Consider the following 10,246-nt stretch of genomic DNA (forward strand, 5'->3'; position numbering starts at 1 on the left):
CCCTGTGGCCGCGGCCGGCAGCGCACCGCGGGGCGGAAGCGGGAGGGGGCGGGGAAACAGGCGGCGGGCGGGCGGGCGCTGCGCCGGGAGGCTAACTGGGACCGCAGTCAGCACGTCAGGCCTCTCCGGGGTTAAAAAAAGACAAACCCAACCAAAAAAGCTTCCTTCTACCCTCTACAGCTTCCTCTCCGCCTCTCTGTTCAGTTTTTGCACCTCCTCCTTCCTCCCCCTCCCCCAGAGTGATTTCTGTCCTTTGGGTTTGAGAGTCTTGGGTTAATAGGGGCAGTTCAAAAATCTCCGTGACCTTGTTTTGGTCGAACTGAAATCGTAAAACTAAAATTTCCTTTAAGTACTCTAAATTCGCGAGCCTACAAATGTAAGATGAAGATGAGGTAGGAGAAAAGGAAAAGGACGTGTGGGAGGCCTACGATACAGGCATTTTCTCTTGTTTTTAACTTACCTAGTTCCTGTCACCCAACACAAAAGAAAAAAAAAAAAAGAGTACAAAAGGAGTTGAAATAATACCTCCCCTTTAAAAATTTGTCCACACAGAGAACTGAAATGCTTAAAATCAAGTTCTGCAGGGTAGGCTTTAAAAAAATCTCCCCAGGTCAAAAACAGTTACCTGCCTTCTAGAAGCATGTATATATTGTTACAGTGTATGTTGTCGTCTTGATTACAGATTGCTGGTGTTTTAAAATTGAGTTTCTTTTTTTTTTTTTTTAGAGACAGAGTCTCACTTAATTGCCCTTGGTAGAGTGCCGTAGCATCATAGCTCACAGCAACCTCCAACTCCTGAGCTTAGGCGATTCTCTTGTCTCAGCCTCCCTAGAAGCTGGGACTACAGGTGCCCGCCACAATGCCGGGCTAAATTGAGTTTCTTTTAACTCAAAAGTTGTCTGGCACTAATTGCTGAAAGTGTGTAATTGAAAACATTCTCTTTTCTAGATTAGTCACTTACTGATTCAATCCTTCCCAGGAAAATATTTTTTATGTGCCTAAAATGTTAGTCACTGGTTAAACCCGATGATCAAAAAGCAATAACTGTACTGAAAAATTACACAGTCTAGTGAGAGAGACATGCTTAGATGTCATTAAAGAACAAAACAACATCAAGCAAAGCAGAACTCAGAGGAGAAAGTAATTAATTGAAGTCAGCAAGTTTTCTGAATTTCAAAGAATGAATAAGATTTGGAAAAGAAGGGGCTAGGGGATGTTCCCGGTGGGAGAAATAGGAGAAATAAAGACCCAAAGGCAGGGTTTAGAAGTTTAGGGATGGGGATTTGGTAGCTAATGGAGCTTGTTGCCCTTCAGGACAGGAGGCAAAGATGCTAGGAAGAGTTAGGGCGCTTTGTGGTTTGCGGATGGATGCATGTTGATTTCATTGATTGCACACTGGAAGCAGGAAGAGGCCAGATTGGGAATGGAAGAGATAATGAGTCTTTATTTTGAACTGTTTGCAGTACACATAGAGAGAGAGGGGCAGCCTTAGCTCATAAAATACGCATTAAGAATCGAAAATATGCATTTGGGAACTGGGGTATTTGTTGATGGCTCAAGCCCAAAAGGTAGATAAGAATGAGTAACTCTGAAGAGTGCTTACTGGTAGATAGAGATAGAGATAGAGATATTCAGGACCCCTGAGAATAAGCAGTCAAAGGGAGAGAAGATTTAAGAAAGAGCCTGGAAGCCAAGAGAGAGCATTTTAACCATTCCACTCATTAAGACCTACTATGTGCCAGGCATTATGCTGGGGACTAGAGATACCAAATGAATAAGACACATAGGGCTTATAAATGAAAAGAAGAAAAATAGATATGCAAACAGATCGATTAAAGTGCTATAGAAAGAGAGAAAGTGGTCCATGATTCATGAAGAGCAGAAGATGGAGTTTCTAGAAAGTGCTGCTGAGTAATCCCAGAGGATCTGGACTGGAAAGAAGATACTGAATTGATCATCTGGGAGGGTATTAGTGATCTTGGCAAGAGAAGTCTCCATAAAAGTGGCAAAGTAAGCTTAAAATGGCATAGGAAGTGAATGGAAGGCAGTCATGAGGGGCTGGGCAACTAAAAATTATTATTTTCTGTTTTTTGTCAGAGACTTAAAAGAGGATAGTAGCCTGAGGAGGAGGTTTTAAACTTTTTCAGTAAAAAAAAAAGTTGCTGTTCATGTGTCATTCAGCTTCATAGATAGCTCCTTTAGATCTGAGATACAGTTACTGTCTTAGATCTTAGACAGATAAGGAAGGGGGCAGGTGCCCTACAATGGAACACTGAGTGCGGTCTATATATGGTGGTAAATAGAGGCTGCTGTGGGAGAATCTAATGACATCTACCCAGGCTATGTAGGTTATAGAAGTGGTTCTGGGTTAAGTGACATTAGAGCTGAGGCCTGAATGATGAGCCTGGGGGTGGGGAGCAGTTTCCAGGAAGAAGGCAGTGCATGTGCAAAGGCTCAGAGGAAGCAAGACCATGTTGCAGAGGGAACTGAAATCAGTTCTGTCTGGCTGTGACTTAGAGTGGGGTGTGGTGGCAGGGAGACGCATAAGTTTTAAAGCAGAGCAATAATCTATTCAGATTTGCATTTTATAAAGCTCTCCAGCTGTAGTAAAGCTGGGAGATGAGAGACAGCCTATTACTCTTTTTTTAAACAAATGTATTTGTAGTTTGATAATGAAACATCTTGTATGAGTCAGGGTCAAGGCAGGAAACATATGTCGTACTCAAAAGCGTTTAAATCAGGAAGGTGTGATGAAAGAACTCTATACAGAGTTGAGAGCAGGGTAAGGGACTCACAGTCTAGCGGGAAGTTGAAAAGACAAGCGGATAATATCCTGATTTCTCTCATCTACTTTCTGATCTCTCGCTGGCAGCTCCCATGATCCAAAACCAACTAAAGAGAAGGAAGAAGCCTGGGAGATATTTCATAGAGGACAGTGCAGGGGACAAAGCGCTGAAGGGTAGAGAATGGATGGAGGTAGGGCCAGCACACACCCATTTAGTCAAGGTTCACAAGCTGAAAACACTCTAGATATTTCAAAAAGCAAAGGGATTTCATTCAAACAATTCAGTGCTTCTGAAATCCTGGGAAGAGCAGGAAGGATGGAAGTCAGCAGACTACTGAGTTCAAAGTCACGTCACTTGTGGTAAACATTACTTGTGGTCACTAATATCTGCTCCACATTTCCCAGTCCCCCTATCATTAAGTGGGGTCTTGTGACTAGTTTTAGCCAGAAAAGAAGAGAAGAAGTAATGTGTCACTTCCAGGATGAGACAAGAAAACGCCTTTGAAGAGTTTCCTGGACTTTCTTCCCCTCCACAAAGTCACAGAGGAGACTTTGGGTTAAGATGTAGTAGCCACAAGATTGAAGCAGCCCAGATCTGAGTCAGCATGCAGAGAGCAACTGTTTGCTCTGTTACTCCCTCATCCTTGCAGCAAACATTTTGTCCACCAGACAGAAACTTTTCTTGAATTACATATTAAAAAACAAAAAGTAACAGGCTGTCTCCCATCTCCCAGCTTTACTACAGCGGGAGAGCTTTATAAAATGCAAATCTGAATATATCATTGCTTTGCTTTAAAACTTATGTATCTCCCTGTTATATCCCTGCTACCACACCCCGCTCTAAGTCACAGCCAGACAGAACTAATTTCAGTTCCCTCTGCAACACGATCTTGCTTCCTCTGAGATTTGGGGATTGCTTATTACTACAGCATAATGGTAACCTATTCTGATTAAAATACAGTGTAGCTGGGATGAGAAGCTGACAATGGAACCCTGCTGGGACTGCTGCCAACACTGCTGGCTTTCATACTGTGAAGACTATGAGGAGTCTGAATGCCACATACCTGTCATCACACCTTGCTTGCAAGTGACACAGCAGCAGGAAGACAGCAGGCATTTCACTTGCACCTGTTTTTTCATAAGTACATTTGGCAGGCCTTATTTGCACCTAGAACTTGAGCAGGAAGGGAATCTGAGAAATGTGATTCCCAACTTTCCAACGTTTTCCAATAGGACTGTGGAATGCGACTCGAAGTAGCAGGTCTAAGTCTCTTCTCCATTGTTTCTCAAAGGCAGGGAGTGGTTTGCTAATTATCTTTGTCTGTTTTCTATCTGGCCCAGTACCTGGTGAGTATTCAATAAATACTTCTTGAAATCTGAATTTATGGACCAGTGCTAAATGTTACCTCTCAGGTAACACAATAAGACTGCTAGACGTGGTGCTGAGACTACCTGCTGGCAGAGATTTCACAGTACGTTCTTACAGTACCCTCTACTATGAGATGAGACTAGTGGAGACCTCCAATAAAAAAGGGAGGGGATGTAGAAAAGAAAGCAACCATACCAAACAATTACAGACTAATTTTGTAAGTTAAAATTAGGCTCAGCTACAAATGAAAGAAAACTCAAAACAACAGTGGCTTAAAGACAGGAGCTCATCTCGTACTTAAGTCAGGAGATAAGTCTAGAGCTGGTATGGGAGCTCCATCATCATCAGAGACCCAGGCTCTGTTGTTCTATCATCTTTATATGTGGTTTTCACACTGTGGTCTAAGATTACTACTGCCCAAGAGCCACCCTTTATTCCTTCCTCCCTTCCTCCCTTCTCCTCCTCCTCCTCCTCCTTCTTCTCTCTCTCTCTCTCACACACACACACACACACTGGGAGTGGAGCCCAAATCTAGCCACCATCTATTTTTCAATTTCAGTCAGCAAGATGGAAGGAAGAAAGTGTTCTCCAATCAAGAACACTTCCTAGAAAATGCACACTCTACATTTACTTAAACCCCATTGGTAAGAGACTCGTGAACAGAAGTGACAACCAATTCTAGGCCCAGTCCATAGAAACCTCCTACACACGATCCTCCCTTTCGTATGGAATCTGCTGGCCAGCTTCTAATGTCAAGGGAAACTCTGGAAGTTACACGTTGACGATGACAAAGCCTCCACAAGCCTGGATGCCTAGGTTATGCCCTGGTCCCTTCATCTCAACCAGGAATACTTACGTCAAACTGTTATGTCAGTAAGAAACAAACTTTCATTGTGACCTTGTGAGGTATTTTTGCCACAACAGCTAGTTTTGACCTAATTAATAAATTTTTTTTTTTTTTCCGAGACAGAGTCTCCCTATGTCACCCTCAGTAGAGTGCAGTGCTGTCACAGCTCACAGCAGCCTCCAACTCTTGGGCTTACATGATTCTCTTGCCTCAGCCTCCCAAGTAGCTGGAACTACAGATGCTCACCACAGCACCAGGCAATTTTTGTTGTTGTTATTGTTATTGTAGTTGTCATTGTTGTTTGGCAGGCCAGGGCTGGGTTCGAACCTGCCAGCTCTGGTGTATGTGGCTGGCACCCTAGCCGCTGAGCTACAGGTGCTGAGCCAGTACAAAAATGATTAAAGAAGCAAGGTGCTCTTGTAAAGAGCTCACATTAGTCAGGCAGCCAGTAGACAGCAAGAAGACAATTACTGGAGGCTGCAAAAATGGACCCATGACAAGAAATTTGGTAAAATAGGGGCTTGTGTTGGGGCTCAGAGAATGGTATCAGAAGTATGGTGTTCTGGTGTGCCAAACAGTTTGGAATGAAAGGAAATGGGAAGGCCTTAGAAGCGGCTTCAGAACCAAGAACTAACTTTCTTTCTTTCTTTCTTTCTTTCTTTCTTTCTTTCTTTCTTTCTTTCTTTCTTTCTTTTTTTGAGACAGTGTCTTACTTTGTCGCCCTTAGTAGAGTGCTATGGTGTCATGGCTCACAGTAACCTCAAACTCTCAGGCTCAAACAATTCTCTTGTCTCAGTCTCCTGAGTAGCTGGGACTACAGGCACTGGCGATAATGCTGGGCTATTTTTAGAGATGAGGTCTTGCTCTTGCTCAGGCTGGTCTGGAACCTGTGAGCTCAGGCAGTCCACTTGCCTCTCTGCCTCTCAGAGTGCTCCTTGGGAGGAGGATTGTAATCCTCCCAGGATTATAGGCGTGAGCCACCTCCCTAGCCCAGAACCAAGAACTTTCTAATCTCTTTGTTGCTCCTCCCCATGCACAGAGAAGGGCTCTCTCTGGAAGTTTCTTTATTTGACTGAGAAGAGAACTTCCAAAAGAAATGCCATTGTCTTAAGATTCCTTCCCTAGGATTCTCATTAAATAGCCAGGAAAAAATTAACCACTGGAGAAGAGAAAAGACTAAAATAAGTCACTGCCCAGATATATTTTTTTATTTATTTTTCTGACAGCAGATCTGAGAGATTACCTGGGAAACTGCATAGTAAACCAACCTTTGTTTGCAGTGCAATTCTGCTCCTCACCTTCCCGTAACTTGTCCCATTCAGTTTCCAAAAGGAACTATTCATAAACTATTATCTACTCCTTGGGCTCATTCAATTCTCCAGAAAATGATTTACTACCCCTCACAATTGCCCATATTCTTTTTTTCTTTTTTTCCAGGTGAAGAGGATATTTAAGCCTCAACCATCTGGCTCTTCTTTGTCTGTGCAGGACTCCCTTGTCCGTGTGTATGTTAATAAATTTTTTTTCTCCTGTTAATCTGTTTATTGTCAGTTGTTACAGTAACCTTTAGAGGGCAGATAGGAAGCTTTCTTATTGACTTCATACCCACAATAATTTGGGAGGAAAATAAGGTGCCTGCAAAGCCCGTAGCTCCAGAAGGGGTTGGAAGATGAAATGTTAGTAGGTTGTGTTTTCCTGCCTGTATTTAGCAAGATATTAGAACCATGAGATGAGCTCATGCAATAATTAGCAGGTTTGCAAACATTAAAAAAAATAAATGTAGAAAGTACTGGCTCGGCGCCTGTGGCTCAAGTGGCTAAGGCGCCAGCCACATACAACTAAGGTGGCGGGTTTGAATCCAGCCCAGTCCCGCCAAACAACAATAATGGCTGCAACCAAAAAATGGCTGGGCGTTGTGGTGGGCATCTGTGGTCCCAGCTACTTGGGAGGCTGAGGCAGGAGACTTGAGGCAGGAGGCTGAGGCAGGAGACTTGAGCCCAGGAGTTGGAGGTTTCTGTGAGCTTTGATGCCATAGCACTCTACCCAGGGGAACAGCTTGAGGCTGGTCTCAAAAAAAAAAAAAAAAGGAAAGAAAGTACTGAAATTTGGAGTCTCACGGGGTTGGAAAAATTAACTGTTTTATACTTCAAAGAATAGGAAATAAGATTAAAAAGCTGGACGGTGCCTGTGGCTCAAGGAGTAGGGCACTGGCCCCATATACTGGAGGTGGTGGGTTCAAACCTCAGCCCTGGCCAAAAACTGCAAAAAAAAGAGATTGAATAAAGCTTTGGAGCCACAAGGGCCTGTTAAGACTAGCCCTAAAGCAAAGATTTTACTTAGGGTATGGCCTTTACTTTTAAGTCTGATGTCCTCAAAGTAGCCACCTTAAATTGAGATGAAGAGGCACAGGGGTGATGAAGGAAAGAAAGAAATCAGGATTGAGAATTATCTCTAGGAGACGTTATTGTTACTGGCATATTGAACTAACTGGAAGCAGATAGATCTGAAAAGTTTTCAGTTTTTTGAGGGACTGTATTTCTAAAGAAATCATGAGCCTACACTAAAAGCTGTATTCTCCCCAACGAAGAGAATGTTCCTCAACACTCACTCACTATGAACGTGGGCTTAGAGGAAAAACTTCCAGGCGGCAGGGCCACTGAACACAAAGGGCAGTGGAAAAGGGGGTTCCTTGCAGGGATAGGAAATAGGGGACAGCCAAGGAGCATCCCTCACCGCCAGTTCAAGGCCAGGACAATGCCTCCCTGGAGAATTACGTTTTTGTGGTGGGCTAGTGTCTCCCTTTTTCCTCTTACCCACATGCGAGTATTCACTGTAATACATTTGTTCCATCATTGTGTACTGGGTGTGAGTAGGGGAAGGTATCTTGTTAGTCCATCCATTACCATAGAATTCCTCATGCTTGGCAGTACTGAACTATTGGGATAGACAGTTCTCTGTTGTGGGGGCTTCCTCTGTAGGGTGCAATGTTTAGCAGCCTTCCCAATCTCTGCTCTACTCTCTCCACCAGTTTCCAATAGCGTCTCCTTCATTCCCAGTTGCGTCAATTAAAAATGACTCCAGACACTACCTGATATCTCCTGTCATCAGGAGATATGAAAACCAGAATATTATATTTTGTTTAGCTGGACACCTAGAAAGCATTTTAAAAATTAACGTTATTTCTCTTTTTACATCAAAGTTACAGAACTTCCAGGGGCATTTTTTTTTTACCTGTTAAACATATTTGTATAAAACATGCACGTTGAACAATTAAAATACGAAAATGAAATGTCGTCTATGACAATCTAAGACAAAGACCGCGTTTCCCATAATATCTTTGGAGCTCTAAGTTAAGTGTACATATGATTAGAACTCTGAGATGAATCAGAGGTATGACTCAACAACAATATATATCAATAAAGGAATTCCCAGTTGTTTTTTTTAAGGAGTTCCCAGTTTTAATCCCACTTCTGCTTCTGGTAGTTTGATTCTGAACAAGTAACAACTTCCTAGAGCTCATTCTGTTCTGCGAAATGAGGGAAATAGTCTAGGCCAGAATTGTCCGATAGAATTTTGGGCAATGATGGAGATATTCTCTGTTTGTCCAATACCGTAGTAGTCACTAATCACATGTGGTGATTGAACACTTGAAATGAAGCTGGTGTGACTAAGGAACTGAATGTCAAATTTTGTTTAATTCTAATTAATTTAAATAGCCACAACTGGCGAATTAATATTAACATTATTTCTCTTTAAGAGAAAGTGTAGACTCAGTCTCATTCACTCACTCAGCAAGTGCAGGAGTACCTACAACCTGTCAAACATCAGGCTCATGGGGAAGGTAGGTCATCACAATGTTTTTGCCCTTAAGGAGTTAACATGCAGAAAACAAAGCACTTTTAATACATACGCTTCAATAAGCATATGCAAAAAAATACTGTGCATTCCTAGAGGAGGGATGGTAACATCCCCCAGGCCCTCTCAGCCCTAAAACGGAATTATTTTCAGGTTTTGAGGAACTGTTATTGCTAAAGAAATCATGAGCCTGTGTTAAAAGCTGCATTCTCCCCAAAGAAGTTATGTCTGAGATGTCTCTTCTCTAAGGCCTTCTCCAGCTCTAAAATTACAGGAATGTAACTCAACAGATATTTACTGAGTACTAACTTGCTGTTCAGCTCTTTCTTGGTGCAGGATCATACTTAGAGATAGTAGCTAATAAGTACTACCAGCATTTTTTATTTTGCTCATTGATTGATTGATTCAATGTGGAGTGTTTCTCCGTATAAAGCACGGTGCTAGGCACACGTGAAAAAAATGAATTTGATGATATCTTAAAGGTGATCTCAAAGGTTCCTATTGAAACACAGACTTTAACTATGTTTTTCAGGAAATGAATTACCAGATTCTGGGTTCTCTTTGGCCATAAGAAGAATTGATTCTGTTTCAAGTGTTATTTCAACTACCTAGAGACAAATCAGCAGCATTGCCTAGTATTAATAATAAAGAAAGTGGAAATGAAAGAATTCAGCTAGTTTATCCATTAAAAAACTACACACAAGCTTTGCAATAGAATGTATTGGTTAGAATAAATAATCTGAGGATGATTTCTGGGAAAAGATTCTTTTATATTGTGACCCAGACTCTTTTTTTTTTTTTTTTGCAGTTTTTGGCCGGGGCTGGGTTTGAACCCACCACCTCTGGCATATGGGGCGCCGCCCGACCCAGATTCTTTTTGAATGAACTTCTTTCTTGTTTTGCTGGTGTCTAGCTACAATATCAAGTTCAGTATTTTAAAACTGATGTGACGTTACTTCTTATTTATTGAATATGTATGTATTTATTTTTTCAACTTTATTTAGTTGGCCAATATGCAAATATTTCTATGCTATTCAATTAGAGACCACAAAAGCAAGTAAGAGTTGGACCTTCTGAAGGAGTTAATGGTAGGGAAACGAAGAAACGGAAGAAAGTTGAAAAAGATGCATCTGCATAACTACCTTCAGAATACTTCAGAGGAGGAAGCAATCACTTCCAGATGGGACATTAAGAAAAGGCTTTCTGGAGGATGTGGCATTGCGCTAGACCTTGATCTTTACAGGAAGTATAGGATCTACAAGGGCAGAGAAGGAAGGAAAGGCCATTTCCAAGGCAGGAAAGCACGAAGTTAGGGAGGCGAAGAATCTGAGTTAAAACAAAGGAAAAAAAACAGCTATGAAAAAGTAGAGGAAAATCAGATTGAAAACAT

The sequence above is a fragment of the Otolemur garnettii genome, unplaced genomic scaffold (genome assembly GCF_000181295.1).
Source record: "Otolemur garnettii isolate 467f Iridium unplaced genomic scaffold, OtoGar3 scaffold00010, whole genome shotgun sequence".
Taxonomy (NCBI): Eukaryota; Metazoa; Chordata; class Mammalia; order Primates; family Galagidae; genus Otolemur; species Otolemur garnettii.